General features: G+C 38.9%; 1 long non-coding RNA gene across 1 annotated transcript; it reads left to right on the top strand.

Annotated features, from left to right (window-relative positions):
* Positions 1-807: 807 nt before the first annotated feature.
* LOC136323422 (uncharacterized) lies at positions 808-1,640 on the top strand. Its single transcript, XR_010728967.1, has 2 exons — positions 808-891; positions 1,341-1,640. It is a non-coding gene; the product is annotated as an uncharacterized lncRNA (long non-coding RNA).
* The last annotated feature ends 6,990 nt before the right edge of the window (positions 1,641-8,630 follow it).

Below are 8,630 nucleotides of genomic sequence, written 5' to 3'. Positions count from 1 at the left end.
AAGAAATGGGCTCAGGAAACAAGTTACAGAGGCAAAAGAAGGGCCGCTGGAGCTCAGGAGAGAGAGAGAGGCAAAGGTAACGCGGTGGGAGGGGGGGTGCAGGAAAGGAGCGGGCATGCTCCCAGGAGGGAGAACACTCCGAAGGTGATATTTTTCTTGTCTGTAAACATAGATTTACATTAATCTGAATTTGTCCTTCGGTGCAAAAAAAAAGAAAATACACCAAGTTACTCTTAGGAATCATACTTTATTGTGTTTTAGTCATTCAACACACATTATTATATTCAGCCTAGCAAGAATCAGCCACCAACAGACACAAGGAAATTTTCATTTGTCTTCTGTGAGTCAATTCTTCATTTGCGCACACTTTAAATCCCTGGTTTAGAATTCTCAAGTACCGACTTGAAGGGGGAAAGCATATATCTGGTGTTTCTAGTTTAAGAAACTCCGGGATTAACTTGGTTTTTTAGTCTCTTGGGTGACCGAAGAAAACAGAAACTAAGAGGCTGAGGTCATAATTCATCCTCATGCCCCCAGCACCTCTCAAGAGCAGTCATATAAACTGAAGTGAGTGTGCTTGGAGAATCAGTACAAGCTTCTTGGAAAAGATGGGGTTTGGACTGAGTCTTAGGATGGGTAGGATTGGCCCAAGAGAACCTGGACTTCTGGTGGTAGGGAAACATGAGAAAGAGAGCTGGGAAAACAGATGGCACACGGTTGGGTTAAGGAGGAGGCAGCGTGCTCCACTTGGGCAGACTTGACCTTGGATAGGGGTGGGAAAGGTAAAATATGAGAAGGTGGGGCTAGGCGGCAAGGGCCTTACTGTCCAAGCAGGGGAGTTGGTACCTGATGAGAAGGGGAAGTGGGCAGCCTCAGAAGGTTTCTGAGCAGGTAAGTGATGATGAAGGCAGTACTGAGACTGATGATGAGTCAGTCTTGCTGGATAGGTTGCCCGGCAGAGATACTCTAAGAAGACAGCCAAGTAAGGAGCTTTCTAGAGAAACCCAGAAATCACTTAAAATGATGCATCTGGACTAGGTGGTAGAGAGGGAGTGCACAAGATGGGCTGTTACGAGATGACTCTTCCATGGAAGAATCACAAGTCCATGCTGAGTGACTGGTGCCTGGCTGGGTAGAGGAGAGGTCGGGGAAAAGGTGTTTACTGGTGGGCAGATAGCCACCTCCATGGCAGGCTCTCGGCATTTCCTCATCAGATTGTCACCTTATGGGAAGTTCCAAAAATTCAAAGAGGAATTTTTTTTTACTGGGCAGTACCACCCAATGAATTGAATTCACTAGAAGTGTTAGGTCCTTGATAGGTTTCTTTTCTTCCTTCAAAGGACAGTGGGGATGATCCTAAAGCTGCAGTGATAAGCTTGGACCCTTCGCTTCTGAGCCTAGGGTTAGTCCAAAGAAGAGAGAGGACTCCAGGATCATGCCTGAGGTGAAGCAAAAGAACACTGCTTGGAATGGATGAAAATAATAATCTTAAAAAAAACAGAAGATGTCAGAGGAGAAGAAAGCACAGCCTTAGTGGGAGGCTGCAGGGGCGACTCCAGAAAATACTTTCGTCTCTGTCAATGTTGTTCCTGACAATATAAACAGATCCTCATCAAATAGAGCTTCAGCTTTCTACACCCTCACCATTTTCTGTGTGTGTATTTTCCTCCTCATTCTAGAAGCTGGATAAAAATCTGTTTAGATAGCTGACACATGACATAAGATAAGCTGCATATATTTGAACTATGCTATTTGAGACTTGGCCAGGTAGCTCAGTTGATTAGAGCATCGTCCCAATATGCCAAGGTTGCGGATTTGATACCCAGTCAGGGCACACACCAGAATCAACCAATGAATGCATCAATAAGTGGGAGAACAAATCAATGTTCTCTCTCTCAATCTCTCAAAATTCAATAAAATTTTAAAAATAAAATAAAATAGACAACTTGATAAACTTTGAAGCATGTATACACATGAAACTATCACCACAATCATGAACATATGCATCACCCCCATTGAAACCTATTTTTGAGAATCATTGAGAAAATAACAAGCCAGAAAGAGATCACCAAAGCCCCCTTGCTTTGCAGATGAGGAACCGAGACCCCAGACATGGAAGTGTCTTGCACAAAGCCCCAGGGCTGGTCTGGGATCAGAGCAGGCCTAGGAGCTCTGTCCTCAGACCCAGGTCACTGCTCTGATGCTCTGGACTGTCCAGTTATCCAAGGTAATTCTACTCAGCTCTAGGAAAAGCCCATTGCAGATGAAACGCTTCCTTATCAACCTATCCCTGGGGAAGCTATAATTCAGAAAGAGAAAGATGATAGCTCTCTTTAGAAAAGTGCTTGAATGGCATGTTGCTTCCTATTACAGATGATGTTAGACACACTTCTCATTTTGCCCTTTAACCTCAGAAAGTGAGTAGCTTCATAGCAGGGAGAGTAAGACACAAAACGGAACCATGGAGAACAGATTGCAAACTAAATCCTCCAGTAGAGTTACCCAATTCCAAAGCAATTTAAAACCAAAACTCTGAATGTGCTTGCATGTAGGAACAGTATTACTTACAGTAGAAAGAGTTCTACAGCTCTCTTAATAATTAATGATATTTTTCAGAACATTATGGATTAGACTTCTGTGCTTTGGCTGGAAAATGCAAAAAGTCATTTCTTCTGTAAAAAAAAAAAAATGTGTTCCAAATTTCAATCAGCCGAACTTTAAACCAAATATTCAATCAGAGGAAGATCATTATGTCAGAGTGGCTTGATTCTCTGCTGCACATGAACAAGCCAACTCTAAAATTTTATGGGACAGCTTTGTTTTGAAAGATAGACAGAAACTCTCTTGGCAACTTCTCTGTCTTGGCAACATCTCTATAAATCCAAAGTTATTCCAAAAATTACTCCAAAATTAAAAGTTTATTAAAAAAATAAAACTTTCTAGGAGGCCACACACAAAAACAATGGAAACAGAAACAATATACAGTGGGAAATAGCTGCAGCATATATTTTATTTTATTTGTTTTTGCAGCCAAAAAAGTAAAGATTTAATAAAGAAATGGTGCCACGCATGGAGTCACAGGTACCCAATGTTTAAAAAGTTTGCTCATAGCAGCATATATTTTATTTTATTTTATTTTCTATAGATTAATTTTAGAGAGAGAGGAAGGAAGAGAGAAAGATAAACATCAATTTGTAGTTCTACTCATTTATGCATTCATTGGTTGATTCTTGTATGTGCCCTGACCAGGGATCGAACCTGTAACCGTGGCATATGGGGAGGACATTCTAACCAACTGAACTACATGGCCAGAGCCACAGCAGCATATATTTTAAAGGGTTAATATCCTTACTATGTAGACAGTACTTTAAAAATTCTTCAAGAAAATATCTGGTAAAAAATAGACAATAACAAAAATAGGCTGATCAAACAAACGCACACACCCCTACACACAAATACATGGCCAAATATTTTTAAGTGTTCAACATCGGTGTAACTAAAGAAATGTTATTTTAAAAAATGAGATGCCAGGCCTTGGCTGGTAGCTCAGTTGATCAGAGCATCATTTCAATATGCCAAGGTTGTAGGTTGGATGCCCAGTCAGGGCACATACAAGAATCAAACAATGAATGCATAAATAAGTAAAAAAAAAAAAAAAATCAAATTAATGTTTGTCTCTCTCTTTCTTGCTCCCTTCATTTCTCTCTAAAATTAAAAAAAAAAAAAGTCCTTAAAAATCAGATGCCAGGCCCTAGCCAGTTGGCTTAGTGGTAGAGTGTCAGCCAGGCTTGTGGAAGTCTCAGGTTCAATTTTCGGCCAGGGCACACAGGAGAAGTGCCCATCTACTTCTCTACCTTTCTTCCTCTCCTTTCTCTCTATCTCTCTCTTCCCTCCTGCAGCCAAGGCTCCATTGGAGCAAAGTTGGCCCGGGCGCTGGGGATGGCGCCATGGCCTCTGCCTCAGGTGCAAGAATGGCTCTGGGTGCAACGGAGCAACAGCCCAGATGGGCAGAGCATCGCCCCCTGGTAGGCATGCCCGGTGGATCCCAGTCGGGTGCTTACGGGAGTCTGTCTGTCTGCCTCCTCACTTCTCACTTCAGGAAAGAAAAAAAAAATCAGATGCCATTTTTTTTACATCAATCAGGTTAGCAAAGTTGGTGTGTCTTTTTATTGAAATAGATATTTATTTGCTGGTTTTTTTAAATGTATTTTTCAATTACAGTTGACATAAAATATTTTACTAGATTCAGGTATACAACATAATAATTAGACATTTTTATACCTTATGAAGCAATCACCCCAGTAAGTCGAGTACCCACCAATCTGACACCACATATAGTTTTTACAATATTATTAACTATATTTCCTGTGACTATTTTTATCCCTAGCAATTTGTACTTTTTAATCCCATTCACCTTTTCCACCCTTATCTAGGAATAAATTTAACCAAGGAGGTAAAAGACCTACTCTTGGAAACTATAAGACATTGAAGAAGGAAAATAAAGACAGTACAAGTAAATGGAAGGATTCCCCATGCTCGTGGCTAGGAAGAATCAACATCGTTAAAATGTCCATACTACCCAAAGCAATCGACAGATTCAACACTTGTTTTTAATATCTAATATTATTCAGAATTGGAGAGTGTTTGGGGGAAATGGGCACTAGTGGGAGAGTATTTACTATTACAGCCTCCCAAGAAAGGAATTTGGCATTTCAAACCCAAAAACTTAACAGATATGGACCTCTGCACCTACCATTCTACATTTAGGAATTTATTCTAAGGAGATCCTCATAAATACACATAAAGATTTACCTAGAATCTATCTTGTTTAAAATGGTGAAAAGTTACCCTCGCCAGTTAGCTCCATTGCTTACAGCATCATCCTGAAACACCAAGGTTGTGGGGAAGGGAGAGAAGCCTCAGCCCATTGTTCCACTTTAGTTGTGCGTTCATTAATCATACATACCCTGACGAGGGATCAGACCCACAACCTCAGCGTGCTGGAATGATGCTCAACACACTGAGCCACTTGGCCAGCACCAGTTTATCTTTTTCTTTTACAAAATTTTAGACAGACTCTAAGTGCAGTCCAAATTATTTTTTAGCTTAAAAATATTATTTGCATACCTTTCCATGTCAGTACTGTACATATATTTAGGCTACCCATCAATGATCATCAAAAAGAAACTAGTTCAATGGATTATGATATATATCTATACAATAAAATACTCTGCATCCACTAAAAGGAAATGAAGTGTATCTTTACGAACAAACATGGAACCATGTCAAAAATACATTTATAAGCAAGAAAACAAGGCAAGTGGTTGAATAGTGTGTATTACAATTCAAGTTTTGTAAGAAAAATAATATTTGTACAATTATCTGTGGCTATCCAAACCTATTTATTTTTAAATTCAGATAGCAAGAAGTAAAGTTGGGGTAATGAACTCAGATAGTGAAGGATATTAAATTTCAAAATGAATTCAGCCCTGAAGTTTCAGATAAGGAATATAGCAAGATTTGGGATGACGAGAAATATATCTCAAAATATTTATCTGAATCCATTCAGTTGCTAGGTTTGGAAAGCAAGAGTTCAGCTTATTACATGTGTTTATGCACAAAAATGGTCTGGAAATAATACACAATGAACTGTTAGCAGCAATCATCTTTGAGGTGCAATTTTCTTTCTATTTTAACACAGCTGTCATTTGAATTTCTTACAATGCACATGGGTACTTCTAATCAAAACAACGCAATAAAAGTGTCATTTTAAAACAGATTCTAGGAACACGGCAACCTAAGCAGATACAGTACTTCAGTGAATAATATCCTTAAGTACGTATCTATATTTTTTTGTACATCTAAAAGGATATTTCTTTTGTTTTTATTCTTTTTCAGAGAGAGAAGCATCAACTCATTGTTTTACTTAGTTGTACCATTGATTGCTTTTCAAATGTGCCCTGAGCAGGGCTCAAACCAGTGACCTTGGGGATCCAGCTGGCACCCCTAGAATTGAGCGAGCAACCCCACTTCTCTGGGATGACTATGCCACCAACCAGGGCCTGTTGGACCAATTCTTAATAATGGACTTGCTAAGTAACAAAGCGCAAACATTTTTTTATATTCTCAGTATACCCTCCAAAGAAATTATTCCAATTTTCTTTGCCACCAACATTGCTTCGAAAGGGCCTGACTCCCACAGCTTCTCAATATTGGCATCATCAAATATTCGACCTACGCCAATCTAAAATAAGAAAAATATTTCACTGTTTCTTTTGTATTTCATTAATTATTTGTGAACTTGAGCATCTTTCTATGTATTTATTGGACATTTAAAATTCCTCTTCTGTGAAATTTCTATTCATATATTCTGACCATTTTCTAGTAACTTGTTTGGCTTTATCTTATTTTAAACCTCTTTATACATTAGGAATATTAGGACTAGCCCTATTTTTGTGTTCCAGAGATTTCCCAAATTTGTCTTTGTCTTTGCACTTTATTTACTGAGTTTCTCTCTTTCTCTGTCTCTCCTCCCTATATCTCTCTTTCTTGGTTTCCGTATTTTTATGCAGTTCAGGAATCAGTTTTTTCTTTTTGGATTTTATTTATATTTTGCTTGGAATAGTCTTCCTTACTTTGAAATTAGGAAACTTTGTGCTAGTGCTCTTTTTCTAGACTTTCAAGGTTTTGTTGTTTTATCTTTCAAACTTGTTTCAGCTGGAATTAATATTTATATAAATTAATTCACATCACCTTTCAAATATATTTTTCAGGAATATAGTTTTCAACATTTTATATGTGTTTTTTAATTTTGATCTCTTTTCTTCACCCACAAATGAACAGAGTCAACAGGCTGAAGTCCAAATGTGTGATTGATGCTAAAAGGCACCCCTTCCAGAATGTCTAATGATTTCCAGCTTTGTCTCAACTGCACTAAATTTATTAAAATCTACTCTTATCACTAACATCAACACATTCATTTTTCCATGTATAAATCTCAAGGACTAAATATTCAAATAGATATAAAAACACTGATGCACAAAGATATTGATGCCAATAAAACCAAACAATACAGTTGTTTAAAGAGTTCATTCATGAGTTTAAGTACAAATATTCAAGTTCTGGGAATATAGGCGTGCCGGTACATAGGGTCCAAACATTCCAGTTATGTTTGAACATCAAACATATGAGAGGAAAGATCAGGGTTCATTACTGTAAGATATGAGCAAGGCTACAAGAAGGGTCTCAACTGGGGGAACCCAGCTTTCCTGGGAGAGCCACAGAAAGTGTTAGAGGGGTGATCTTTGAGACTAGTGTTAAAATTGAGGAGAGATTCAACACTTCCATAGTCCAACATTTAAAGATTTGGTGACAGGCTTTTCAGGCTGGGAAATCAAGTGTGGGAAGATGGCTAGACTGGAAGGGGTTTCTTAAAGTTTGATGCTATTTTCCTCCACCCCTCCCAAATTACCCTCATCAAAGGAGGGACGGATCAGATGCCAACTTACTGATTGATTAATTGACCTCATTCACAAGAAAAGTATTATTCCAACACTGCTCATGCATTGTATGCCTTCTTGTCTTTAATTGTTCCATAAAAGGCTTTTTTTTCTCTTTAAAGGAATTTTAGACAAAAGCAAAGCAGGTCAGGCCCTGGCCAGGTAGCTCAGTTTGTTAATGCTCATCCCGATACACCAAGGTTGCGGGTTTGACCCCCGGTCAGGGCACATACAAGAATCAGCCAGTGAATGAATAAATAAGTGGAGCAACAAATTCAATGTTTCTCTTTTTCTCTTCATTTCTCTCTCTTTAAAAAATCAATTTAAAAAAATTAAAAATGAAAAGGCAAGGCATGTCAGAAGATTTTATAGGAGATGGCCAAATGACCATGCCTGGGGATACCTGGTAGCTTTGGCTTCTCACTGCCAAGAATGCCCCTCTCGACGGGCAGAAGGTGATACTCCCCTTTTTGTCAAGGTCTGGACCCTGCCCTCACTCAGATCACCTTCATCCACACCCCCTCAGTTGTACTCCTAGTCTCTTCTCTTTCTCTAGTCCAAGCCCCCTACTTCCCACCTACTCCCAGCACACCCCAATCATTATTATACTGAAAAAAGTATTTTTTTCAATATTATTCAAAAACTTAATCGTACTTTGTCTACTCCCTGAGCCCCAAGACTCTGCACACTTGAAATTAATTAAAATATTTGAATACCAGAATTCCCAGCTTAGCGGCCATTGGTAGATATCCCTGAATCTCCTATGTAACTTCCAGGGTTCTGAAAAAAGTGTGCTACGTTTTGCTATGGTTGGCTGGACCCATCTCCCACCAGCCCACCAGAAACTACACGCTCTTCCCTTCCCAACTCCACGTTGAGTGATGTCACTTTGGTAGCTTGAAATAAGCACTAATGGGAGTATTTATATCGTGGAAATCAGCGAATGAAACCAAATTGGGGCTTTTAACAATCAGAGCTGATTGTTAAACATTTACCAACACACCACTGTTTTTAAGGATTCTTTTGGCTTTCAGAAATAGAAACCCATTTGAGTTAGCATAAGCACAAAGGGAACTTTACTACTTTATATAAGAACCTTCGAGTAAAGCCGTCTAAAGCCGTCGTGACACC

The sequence above is a fragment of the Saccopteryx bilineata genome, chromosome 2, assembly GCF_036850765.1.
Source record: "Saccopteryx bilineata isolate mSacBil1 chromosome 2, mSacBil1_pri_phased_curated, whole genome shotgun sequence".
Classification (NCBI taxonomy): domain Eukaryota; kingdom Metazoa; phylum Chordata; class Mammalia; order Chiroptera; family Emballonuridae; genus Saccopteryx; species Saccopteryx bilineata.
This window is presented reverse-complemented; position numbering and strand designations above follow the sequence as displayed.